The sequence below is a fragment of the Camelus dromedarius genome, chromosome 7, assembly GCF_036321535.1.
Source record: "Camelus dromedarius isolate mCamDro1 chromosome 7, mCamDro1.pat, whole genome shotgun sequence".
Lineage (NCBI taxonomy): Eukaryota > Metazoa > Chordata > Mammalia > Artiodactyla > Camelidae > Camelus > Camelus dromedarius.
The window spans coordinates 14,744,396-14,756,543 of NC_087442.1; the positions used below are offsets into that span (position 1 = coordinate 14,744,396).

Sequence of the window (12,148 nt, forward strand, 5' to 3'; positions counted from 1 at the left end):
CTGGTTGGAAAAATCTCTCTCTCAGTTTCACACACACACACACACACACACACAGTATGCTCACACATACTCATATAGGTACACAAATAACCTCTCTTTGGACTTTTGTTGGACTCCTCTCTTTGTAAAACAATCAGGATGACAACTGAACAAAGAGTTTGAAAGAAATATTTTTCTCCCTCCTCTCCTCTCTGGCTGCCTCCCAACAAACTAAGCTATGCAGTTCTGGATTCTGTCTGACACATCTTAACGACTGACATTTAGCAGATGCTTCTCCAAGAAATGGGGGAGGGCGAAGGTGAAGCAGGGGTGTGATAGAAGTAATTAGACTAACGATGTCTCAATTATCAAGATGTTCCTGCAGTGTCCCCTTCTGTTAGCAAATCTGGAACAGGAAGGCTCTCTTCAGGGAAGGAAAGGTTGAGTAAAAAGATGTATTGATTTGTGTCTACAATAGGATAAAGCAGAAAGTTTAAAGAAGTTGTGAAGTGTATATCCCTTTTTAAGGATTATCTTTTGCAATCAACGCACCCCCCCATTTTGGCTTATTTTAGATAGTAATTTCTGTTACTTGCACCAGAGAGTTCTACTAGAAAAAAAACTTATTTTTTTCCCAATTAGGGCAATCAACTTGTCAAAGCAAACCATAACAAGAAGGTTGTTTTGAGACTTCAAGTTTGGAAAAAATAAAAGTATGTCCATGAAATAATAAAATATTCTCTTTGAAAGTACCATAAACCATTAGTGCCTATTGCTAATGAAATGAATTGCATGGTATTGAGAGAATAGTTGTTAAAGCTCTGGTGATACTCCTTCCTCCTGGGGATGTAAGTACCAAAGGTATTGATGTTTTTAAGGTAATAATTTGGCGCTTCATTATCTTTGGGCAGTACTATAGGCAGAATGAAATTTTCTAATTTTCAATGACTTTTTTTTTCAGCATTTTTTTCCCCAGCATTTTTCATCAGTGTCCAAACAGAACTATTGTGATTTCCATGACTGCAGATTATTTTATGTTATTCTCATTTGGTGTGTATTTGATTTTTGGTGCCTTAATTTCAGAAGTAAACTCTCTCTTAGAAAACCCACTGCAGGACATGTTACAGACGCTGCTGTGCCTGGTTGTACAGCGTCGATTTTGTTCGCTTCAGAGCCTGACTTTTCCTGACCTCACCCTGAGATTATGCGCCCGATTCCATTTACAGTTCCGTAATCGCATAACTACTGACTATAATGAGTATCACTCCAGCAATCTGGTCTGGCAATGCCACAGTGGAAAACATTGAGGAGTCTGGATTTGCTGCATGAAGTCATTAGTGACCTCTGTTTTTCTGGCATTTGAAGATCAAAATGCCTCTTGGGACAGATGATTCCTCCTGCTGTGAAACTGAGGGCCCAGGCAGGCATGGAATTAGTGTAATTCCACATGAATGGAAACATACATAGTTTAATTAATAATATTTTCAGGTAAACTATTTAAAGACAGTAGTAAGATAAGTTTCTATAGCAATATATTTTCTTTGTATGTTTTTTTTTAAATCATGTGTTGACCATAGAGGTTAGCAGAATTCTAAGTTGCCCCCCAAATTTTCACCCCTGGTGTACATGCCCTGTACAAACCTCTCCTCTTTAGTGTGGTTGGGAACAGGGACCATGACAGGATATCAGCCCAGTGATCAGGTCACTAATCAGTTGACTTTGAGTTAATCAGAAAAGAGTATCCTGGATGGGCCTGACCTGATGAGGTGGCCCCTTTACAAGAGAGTCAGATGCTGAATCCCTCTCTTGCTGGTTTGGAAGAAAGTAAGCAAGCAAGCTGTGAGCTGCCTGTGGAGGAGGGCCACGTGGCGAAGAGCTGAGAGCAGCCCCCCGACAGCCAGCAAGAAATGGGGCCTTCAGCCCTGCACGAAACCGGATTCTGCCAACAAGCTGAATAAGCTTGGAAGAGCACCTCAAACTCTAGATGAGCCTGCAGCCTTGCCAGCACCTTGGTTCAGCCCTGCGAGACCCTGAGCAGAGAACCCAGTTCTGCCACGCTCAGCCTTCTGACCTTCAGAACGTGTGAGATAATAAATTGGTGTGGTTTTACACCACTAAGTGTGTGGTAATTTGTTACCCAGCAACAGAAAACAGACACAACCACTCTTCATAAGTGGGCATTACAGACCCTGAAGGACATGCTTATTGTAAACTCAGATTTCTTTGGAAAACAATGAGAAACCCATGTTAAGTGGTTTCAGCAGAGTGGAGCGGAGCCTGCCTGGGATCCCTGGTGAGCCTGAACACAGGCGTGCTGCCTGGCAGGACCAAGTGAGCCCTCCCGAAACAGAGCTTCTCACACGGCGTTTGAAGAGGGGTCCTTTCCCCCTCGACTCCATTCTGTTGTGGGCTGATCTTTTTGTAAAATACAATAAACATAAATGAGTAGTAAATTGGATCTCTTTTGAAAGGACAGACAAAACACAGGCCCCAGTTTTCTATTATTTAACAGACATAAAATTACTCTGTCAAATTGCCACGAAACGTTCCAACTGCTTTCAATTTTGGTGCCTGTCACATTGCGAACCAGTTACAAACCGCAGACCAGCACCAGGATGGGAACAATGTTCTGAGGGGTGCTGCTCTGACAGACCTTGAATGCTCCAAATATCCTCTGCTTCTGTGCCTAGAAGGGACGTCCACAGTTCAGCCCAGATACCTTGCCCTGTTCAGATAGGGCTGTGCCTGGTAATAGATGGGTATTATCTAGCTAGTTGGTTACTTTTTAGTTTAGTGTAGATAGTCCCCCTGAACTTGTAATAAAAGAAATACATATTGTAACTCTAGCTCCACTATTTAAAAGCCATGGATCTTGGCAAGTTACTTATGCTTGAGAGACTTCATTTCTCTTATTTGTAAAAATGGCGATAGTATTAGTAATCTATCTCATATGGTTGTGAAGATTAATGAGGTAACATGCAAGTATGTGTTTTGTAAGCTGTTAAGAACTCTACATATGAAGGAATTAATAGTATTTCCTGTTCATAAATTCTCCCTCCCTAACTCATTCCGGCATGCCTGTACAGAGGAGAGGGAATGAGAAAAATCTGATCATGTGTTCCAAACAACTGGATTTTACTGGTACTATCAGTTTCTGGGAATGCCTGGGAACTGATGTGTGTGTAAATTGCAGATACAGAAAGGATCTCTTTGTTACATTCATTACAGGCTCCTCTGCACATCTTGTTTATGTGTAGTGTGCTCTTATATAAAAACATAAGCAGCAACAGTGGTCATTGAATTCCGCCCTCTAATCATAGTGTCCATTGTGCAGTTTTTCTCAGGGGTATGTGAGGCAGGAGTGATACTATCCCGTCTAGTACCACCTGGGAGCTCTGTGGAATCATAACAGCACAACTTCCAGGCATGGAATAGGGGACGGAAGGCAGCAGCCTCAGGCTTTACAACAGGAATCCAGTCCCAAAGCAGAGCATTGCTCACTGAGACAGACGGCTCAAGAATGTGTTTATTTTAGACATAAGTAGAATAACAATTTTAGATCACTGCAAGGATTTTCCTTTACTCTTAAAAGGTTAAAATATCCCCCTCTGTGTTTCTCTCCTACCTTCTCCCTTTAAAGAGTTTAAAATAGATTTACTGTATGATAGTCTCATTTCATTTTGGGATTAAAAGGCAGGAGCACTACTGTGGCCTCCAGTTGGTTATTTTGCCCCTTGATAGAAAACAAATTATTCCTTTAAATATATTTTCCACTATCCACTACATATGTTTTTCATTTTTATGAGTAAAACCACACACAAAAAATTCCCTCAGAGAGGAGGCCGACTCTCTTGTGACTGACACGCTGTAAATCACTTTGTGTATTTATTACATCCTTGTGCCTTCCGTATTACCCAAACACTGTCTCACAGAATCTTTCTGAAAATGGAGTATGTTTTGGATATGGGGGAGACCAAGAAGTAATATATTTTATCAAATGAGAAAGCACATTCCTTAGATACAGAGGCTGCAATTTGTGGGTGAGTTCCAGTTCAACAAACAAGCCCAGTAGGCACGTTCCTGAGCAAAGACCAGTGGAACGTTCCCTATTGGTCAGGGGCACTGAACTTCAGCTGCTGACAGTGACCTCAATTAAGAACATACCTGTGAGGCATTCCAAGGTGTCTATGCACGATTTGGGGATTGACCTTCCTCTCACATCAGTGGAGCCTCCACTCCAACGGTTGAGCCCCGTAAATCCATCACCCCTCACATCGTCCTCCTTGGAACAGGGGGCTGTGTCAGGACTTGGGACTCCCTGCTGTGTGACACAAGGAGATAAGTGACAAGCTTCAAGTCCTCCACTATTCTAGAAAGTGTAGTGGGATTGTGTGCAAAGATTTGAAATTTAAAAGTACCAAGTTCCTGAAATTCAATAAAATATTTTTTATTAATTTTAATTAAAAAAAAAAAAGAACATACCCGGAGGAACCATCCCTTTAAATTACATTGATAGCCAGTGGAGCCTGTAATAGGATTAAGTGTGAACAGATTCATAAAAATAACAAAATAGGAAACATATTAATGATAAGAACAATGGATGATGGCATTTTAAGGTAGGTTTTGGTTACATCATAGAGTGAGGGGGGAGAAAAAAGAACTCAGCGATTCTCTGAGTTTTCAAAGCTTTTCTGAACTTTATACAATTCCTCAAATCAGAACCTCTCTTCCTGTCCTAATTCATATTCTGTTTTATTCAGAGTTTCATCTTACTCAGGTGCATTATGGGACAACCATAATTAGAGGTATAATTTAACTCTTCTACACCCAGTTTGATAAGGGCTCTTAGCCCTGTTGCCTAAAATGTGTTCATTTGGATTCTGGTACAGTATTAATTCCTATATTTATAGTAATATTAACAACCAGGACATACCTTCACCAAGCACTCTCTGCAGGTTTTAGAAAGGTCTTCCAAACAATCCATCTTGTCAGTGTATGATGTCTGCCACCACTATGAGGTCGGGACTAGGCTGATTAAGAAGCCAAGGACATGCAAGATTCTAGCCACATCCTTAAATCAGCTGCAACTGTCTTCTGCCATCCATGGAACTGAATCAGGGGATAAGCAGATGAGAACATATAACAGGGTTTTACAAAGTGGCACCAAGAAAGGTTACAACATAGGGTAGAGGCAAAAATTGGAAGTAAGAAAGATACCTGGTTTGGACATGGGTGGCTTGAGAATTCAGCTGAAGGATTATTTTAATTGCACTGTTTGTCCTGGCTCTCCTCCCCTCATTCTATAAACCTATCACCTGTTTTCTGGAACGAAGACTTCCTGGGCCAGCAGGACCTATGTGAGTTCAGGGATGGTGGGACATGTGATCAAAGTTAGAGACTGTGGGCAGAAACTTGGAAGGAATTATCTGCAAATACTGTGTCTATCCAAGCGCACTTTCTCAGGGTTAATCCCTGTAAAAGCATCCTCTCTATTTTTGTCTGATTCTGAAGATTCCAGTAATTCATTGATTTCTTAGTCCCCCATTCCTCTATTTTTGTAGACATCACTTTCTGATTTTTGGTTTGGTCTTATTTGCTTTCCTCCATTCTCAGGTTAGTTTTCTCCCTGGCTCTTATATCATTTGCTCTGATTTCCTTGTTTTTATTTTTTATTTTTGTGCCCTGTAACTACTCTTGACTCTCCTCATCTGTGTGGCATTAATGAGACCAGCTGGTCCTTCTGGTAGCGCCTCACGCTGACACCTCTTTGTGGTCTCACCTACAACTGGGTAAAAATAGCCACAGCTTCTGCCACCTTTAGTTCCAACAAGACTTCAGATTCTGCCTGAGGACACTATCACGTAATAGTGATAAGACATTCTTGCTAATCATTTTGTTGAGGCAGTGTAAATAAAGGGTATCCAACTCCCCAGGACAAAGGCAGTTTGAAGTAACCAGGGGCATTTGTTCATGGAGTGGAAGAAATAAAATAATTAGGAGGAAAGTTTTGGAGTATGTATAGAAATGGGTTATTATGATACTGTTGGTGCACACAAATTTAAAACATTGTGAAAGGTCTTAAAACAACAAAATATGATGAATCGTTGACAGAACAATGCCACTGAAGAAAATAGGATGAAAATTATTAGGAAGAAGCTGACAGGACACCTATTTGTCTTGATGAAAGGAATAGCATGATTTGTGTTGTTTTTAAACGGAATCGTTTTTTTTTTTTTCGCATGTGGTTGTGAAGTCTCTTACAATAGAAATATATAGGAGTTGACCAGATAATAATTAGAAGCAGTGTAAAAGAACATTCTGCATGAGGTATTTTATTACATGACTTCTCCCCAGCTTCGTCGACACATCATTAATATAAGATAAAGTTCATCCATTTTAAGTGAACAGTTGGATGAATTTTGGTAATGGAATACTGCCCTACAGTAAGAACCAAAATCATAATAACATAATAACTTTCATAGGTTTTTCATAGATGCTCTTTATCAGGTTGCAGAAATTTCCTTCTAATCCTGATTTGCTAAGATTTTTTTAAAAAAAGAAATGGAAGTTGAATTTGGTCAAATCCATTTCTGCATTGGATTGAGATTATCAGATATTTTCTTCTTTTTTTGTTTATTAGTATGGTGTGTTGCATTGATGGATCCTTTGAATGATAAGCCATTCTTGCATTCCCAGGATAAGTTTCATTTGCTCGTGAGGTATTATCTTTTTTGTACATGGCTAGATTGAATTTACTAAAATTTTGTTTGCATTTATGCTCATAAGGGATATTTATCTGTACTTTTAAAAATATCTTTGTCTGGCTTTGGTATCAAAGTAATATTGGTTTTGTAGAATGAGTTGGGAGATAGTAAAGACTGAATGTTTGTGTCCCCTCTGCAAATTTGTATGTTGAAGCCCTAACACCCAGTGTGATAGTATTTGAAGACGGGGCTTTTAGGAGGTAATTAAGGCTAGATGAGGTCATGAGAGTGGGGCCCCCATGATGAGATAAGTGCACTTATAAGAAGAGACACCAGAGATCTCGCTGAAGTCTCTCTATTTCTCTCTCTCTCTCTTCCTTCTGCCACCCCCATGCTTGCACAAAGAAGAGGTTATGTGAGCACACTGTGAGATTGTGGCCACCTACAAGTCAAGAGAAGAAGCCTCAGAATGAAATCTACCCTGCTGGAACCTTGATCTTGGATTTCCCAGGCTCCAGAACTGCAAGAAACAAATTTCTTCTGTTTAAGCCAGTTAGCTTGTGGTATTTTGTTATGGAAGCCAGAGCAGTCTAAGACAGGGGACATTTTGTCCACTTCAGTTTTCTAGAAGAGTTTGTACAGTATGAGCATTATTTACTCTTGAAATGATTGGTTGACTTCTCCAGTAAGGCTACCTAGGACTGGCGTTTCCTTGTAAGGAAGTTTTTAACTACAAATTTAACTTGTTTATGAGATATCAGATATTCATATTGTTTATTTATGAGTGAGCACTGATATACTGTGTCTTTCAAAGAGTTTGCCCATTCACCTAAGTGGTTGAATTTACTGTCTTTAAGTTTTAAAGAGATAGTACTTCACTATCATTCTTATAATGCCTGTAGAATCTTCAGTGATGTCACCTCTCATTTATTACATATTTTTAAAATTGAGATATAATTGACATATAACACTTTATTAGTTACAAATGTATAACATAATAAGTTGATATTTGTGTGCTTTGAGAAATGATCACCACAATAAGTCTAGTTAACATCTGTCACCTTACGTAGTTACAAAATTTTCTTTTTTATTTATTATGCTTATAACTTATGTTTTCTCATGGTTAGTGGTTTATCAGATTTATTACTCTCTCTAAGAAGTAGCTTTGGCTTCACTGACTTTCTTGTTTTTCTGCTTTCTATTTTGTTACTTGTCACTCTGGCCTTTATTATTTCTTTTCTACTACTCATTTGGGTTTAGTTTGCTCTCCCCTTTCCAGTTTCTTAAAAGGATGTTGAGACAATTGATTTAATAGCTTTTTGTCCTGATGGAATACATGTTTTAGTGCCACAAATCCTCTCCCTACCAGAACTGCTTTAGCAACATCCCAGAAATTTTGGTATGTTGTGTTTTACTTTTCATTAAAAATATTTTCCAAATCTTCTTTTGATTTCTTGTTTTATCCATGACTTATTTAGGTTCCAAAATCTGGGTATTTTAAGGTATCTTTCTGTAAGTGATTTCTAATTTAATTTCCTTGTTATCAGAGAACATACATTGTATGAATTGAATATTTAAAAATTTATTCTGATTTGTTTTATCTTTGTTCCTCTGAATGTAGGTGTATCTTCTCTGGCTGCTTTGTAGAATTTTATTTATCACCAGTTTTGAGTAGTTTTTGTATATGTCTTCTTAAATTTCTTGTTTGTTGAGTTTCTTGGATCTGTGAGTTTATAGCTTTCATTAAATTTTGGAAAATTTCAGCTATTATTCCCTTCAATAGTTTGTTCTGTCCCTTTCTCCCTCTCTGCTCTTTTATGGGCATTATTTACAGGTGTATTAGGTTTCTTAAAGTTGTCCCATAGCACAGCTCATTGAGACGCTGCTCATTTTCCCTGGTTCTCTTTTATGTCTTTGTTTTATTTGAAGAGCTTCTATTGCTATGCCTCCAAATTCATTAATATTTCGTTTGGCAAGATCCAATCTTCTTTTAATTTTATCTAGTGCATTTTCACCTCGTACAGTGTAGTTTTCATTCCCAGCGATCTGATTTGGGTCTTGTGGCGTCTTCCATTCCACTACTTAGCTTTGAACACGTTGTTTTCATCTCGAGTTGTAGTGGTAATAATTGGTATAATATATCCTTGTCTGCTAATTCTAACATCTGTCTCAATTCTAGGTAGGTTTCAATTAACTGATTTATATCCTTGCTATGGGTCTTATTTCCTTGTTTCTTTTCATGCCTGGTGATTTTTGATTGGATGAAACACATGATGAATTTTACCTCATTGGGTGCTAGTTAGTTTTGTGTTTCTGTAAAGAGCATTTAGTTTGGCTCTGGAATGCAGTTACTTGGAGATAGTTTGATCCTACTGATTGCAGCTTTTAAGATTTGTTAGGTGAGACCAGAGCAGTGCTCAGGCTAATTAAATCCTCATTAGTGAGAAAAGAGCTTCTGTGTATTCTGTACAATGGCTCATAAATCATCAGAATCTCCAGGGGGAACTAAGCATGGTTCCCTGCCCTGTGTGAGCACTGAATACTCTTACCTCTTATCCTTTACGTGGTTTTAAGTGATTTTTTCTTTGGCCTCAGTTAGTCCCCTCACGTGCATGAGCCAATCAGTATTCAGTCGAATAATCAAGGGAGGCCCTTGGTAAATCTGCAGTGTTCCCTCTGTGTCCTTCTCTGTTCTCTGCTACTCTGTCCTGCAAATTCTCTTGGACTCTGAGTTCTGTCTGCTCAACACAAGGAAAAAAGATGTAGAGAGAAATGGTATGAGGTCACAAATAAACAGAGCTTCAGAGGTATTATTCTAATGTGTAAATATTTTATTTATTTATTTAAAACTTTTTTTATTGAGTTATAGTCATTTTACAATGTTGTGTCAAATTCCGCTGTAGAGCACAATTTTTCAGTTATACATGAACATACATATATTCGTTGTCACATTTTTTTTTTGCTGTGAGCTACCACAAGATCTTGTATATATTTCCCTGTGCTATACAGTATAATCTTGTTTATCTATTCTACAATTTTGAAATCCCAGTCTCTCTATTCCCACCCCCCCACCCCCTTGGCAACCACAAGTTTGTATTCTATGTCTGTGAGTCTATTTGTTTTGTATTTATGCTTTTGTATGTATTTGTTTGTTTGTTTTTCAGATTCCACATATGAGCGATCTCATATGGTATTTTTCTTTCTCTTTCTGGCTTACTTCACTTAGAATGACATTCTCCAGGGACATCCATGTTGCTGCAAATGGCATTATGTTGCCAGTTTTTATGGCTGCATAGTATTCCATTGTATAAATACACCACATCTTCTTTATTCAGTCATCTGTTGATGGACATTTAAGCTGTTTCCATGTCTTGGCTATTGCAAATAGTGCTGCTATGAACATTGGGGTGAAGGTGTCATTTTGAAGTAGGGTTCCTTCTGGATATATGCCCAGGAGTAGGATTCCTGGGTCATATGGTAAGTCTATTCCGAGTCTTTTGAGGAATCTCCAAACTGTTTTCCACAGTGGCTGCACTAAACTGCATTCCCACCAGCAATGTAGGAGGGTTCTCTTTTCTCCACAGCCTCTCCAGCATTTGTCATTTGTGGGTGTTTGAATGATGGCCATCCTGACTGGTGTGAGGTGATACCTTATTGTAGTTTTGATTTTCATTTCTCTGATAATTAGTGATGTTGAGCATTTTTTCATGTGCCTATTGATCATTTGTATTTCTTCCTTGGAGAATTCCTTTTTTAGGTCTTCTGCCCATTTTTGGATTGGGTTGTTTGTTTGGTGAGAGTTTTTATCATAAATGGGTGTTGAATTTTACAAAATGCATTTTCTGCATCTTTTGAGATGATATGGTTTTTGTCCTTGATCTTGTTGATATGATGTATTACATTGATTGATTTGTGTATGTTGAACCATCCTTGTGTCCCTGGGATGAACCCCACTTGATCATGATGTATAATCTTTTTTATGTGCTGTTGGATTCTATTTGCTAATATTTTGGTAAGGATATTTGCATCTGTGTTGATCACTGATATTAGTCTGTAATTCTCTTTTTTGGTAGTGACTTTGCCTGGTGTTGGTATTAATGTGTAAATATTTTAATTAAGCATTTGTTGGCATTATTTTCCACACAGAAGGAATCAAAAACATGACTTGTAATTTGAATATGAAAGAAAGTTTCTTATCTTGGTGAAAAAAGGTACCAGGATATTTACAATGTAGTAATAGCACAGAATAAAGAAGCATTATACTTGATTTCTAATGTGTTCATCTTTTGAGAATCCCTTTCTTTGGGAGGGGGTGGAGCTTAGTTTCCTCAGTTCTAAATTTGGGGTGAGATGAATAGAAGGGATCAACCTGATGGTTTATTATAGTAGCCTAAAAAATCCCTGTTTGCTATAATTCTTAGATAATATAAATTGCATTGCAATATATTGATAATCATTTTTATTTCTCCTAATGATGCCAATTGACAGTGTACAAGATTTAAAAATATTTGGTACAAACAAGGGAACCTGCATTGTTTGATTATGAGATGCAATGGCTCAAGCAGCTTAAACTAAGCCATAATGATACCTCATCAGCAGAGCTGGAGGTAAACCACTGGTGAGACTGTGTAGGCAGTGTGATAGACCTTCTTCTCTTCGTGTTTAAGTTCTGAGTCAACATAAATATGAGGAAGAAGAGCCAAAAGTGGAAAATACTCCTGATTATAGGGGCACCTTGATATTATAGCAATAGGCTCCTGTGGTGCTTTCCCAGGTCCAAATTAATCATGCCCCTTCTATTTTCAATTAAAATTCATTGTTAACTTAGCTCTAAAGATCCTGGATATAAAGTGACAGGAAAAACAATAAGCCCAACTTAAATGTTTGTGAAACAAACACTTGTATTTAAATGTTCAGTCAAAACATGATTTATTTCTAAACAGTTTTTTTGGCAAGTGGTGTTGGGAAGGTTGGACAGCCGCATGTAAATTAGTGAAGTTAAAACACTCCCTCACACTGTACACAAAATAAACTCAAAATAGCTTAAAGACTTAAACGTAAGACAGGACACCATAAATCTCCTAGAAGAGAAGACAGGCAAAGCATTCTCTGACGTAAATCTCAGCAATGCTTTCCTAGGGCAGTCTACCCAGGCAATAGAAGTAAAAGCAAAAATAAACAAATGGACCTAATTAAACTGATAAACTTTTGCACAGCAAAAGAAACCATAAATAAAATGAAAAGACAACCCACAGACTGGGAGAAAATATTTGCAAACAATGTGACTGACAAGGGCTTAATTTCCAGAACATACAAACAGCTCATACAACTCAACAACAACAACAAAAAACCCAATCAAAAAATGGGCAGAATATCTAAACAGACATTTCTTCAATAGAGACATTCAGATGGCCATAAGGTATAGGAAAACATGATCAATATTGCTAATTATTAGAGAAATGCAA

At 38.0% G+C, this 12,148-nt stretch overlaps 1 long non-coding RNA gene across 1 annotated transcript in view; it reads right to left on the minus strand.

Annotated features, from left to right (window-relative positions):
• Positions 1–4,931: 4,931 nt before the first annotated feature.
• LOC135321727 (uncharacterized) overlaps positions 4,932–12,148 on the minus strand; it is a 64,818-nt gene continuing 57,601 nt past the window's right edge. The window contains exon 3 of the long non-coding RNA XR_010381761.1: positions 4,932–5,088. This is a non-coding gene — a long non-coding RNA (uncharacterized LOC135321727). The remainder of the gene's footprint in view (positions 5,089–12,148) is intronic.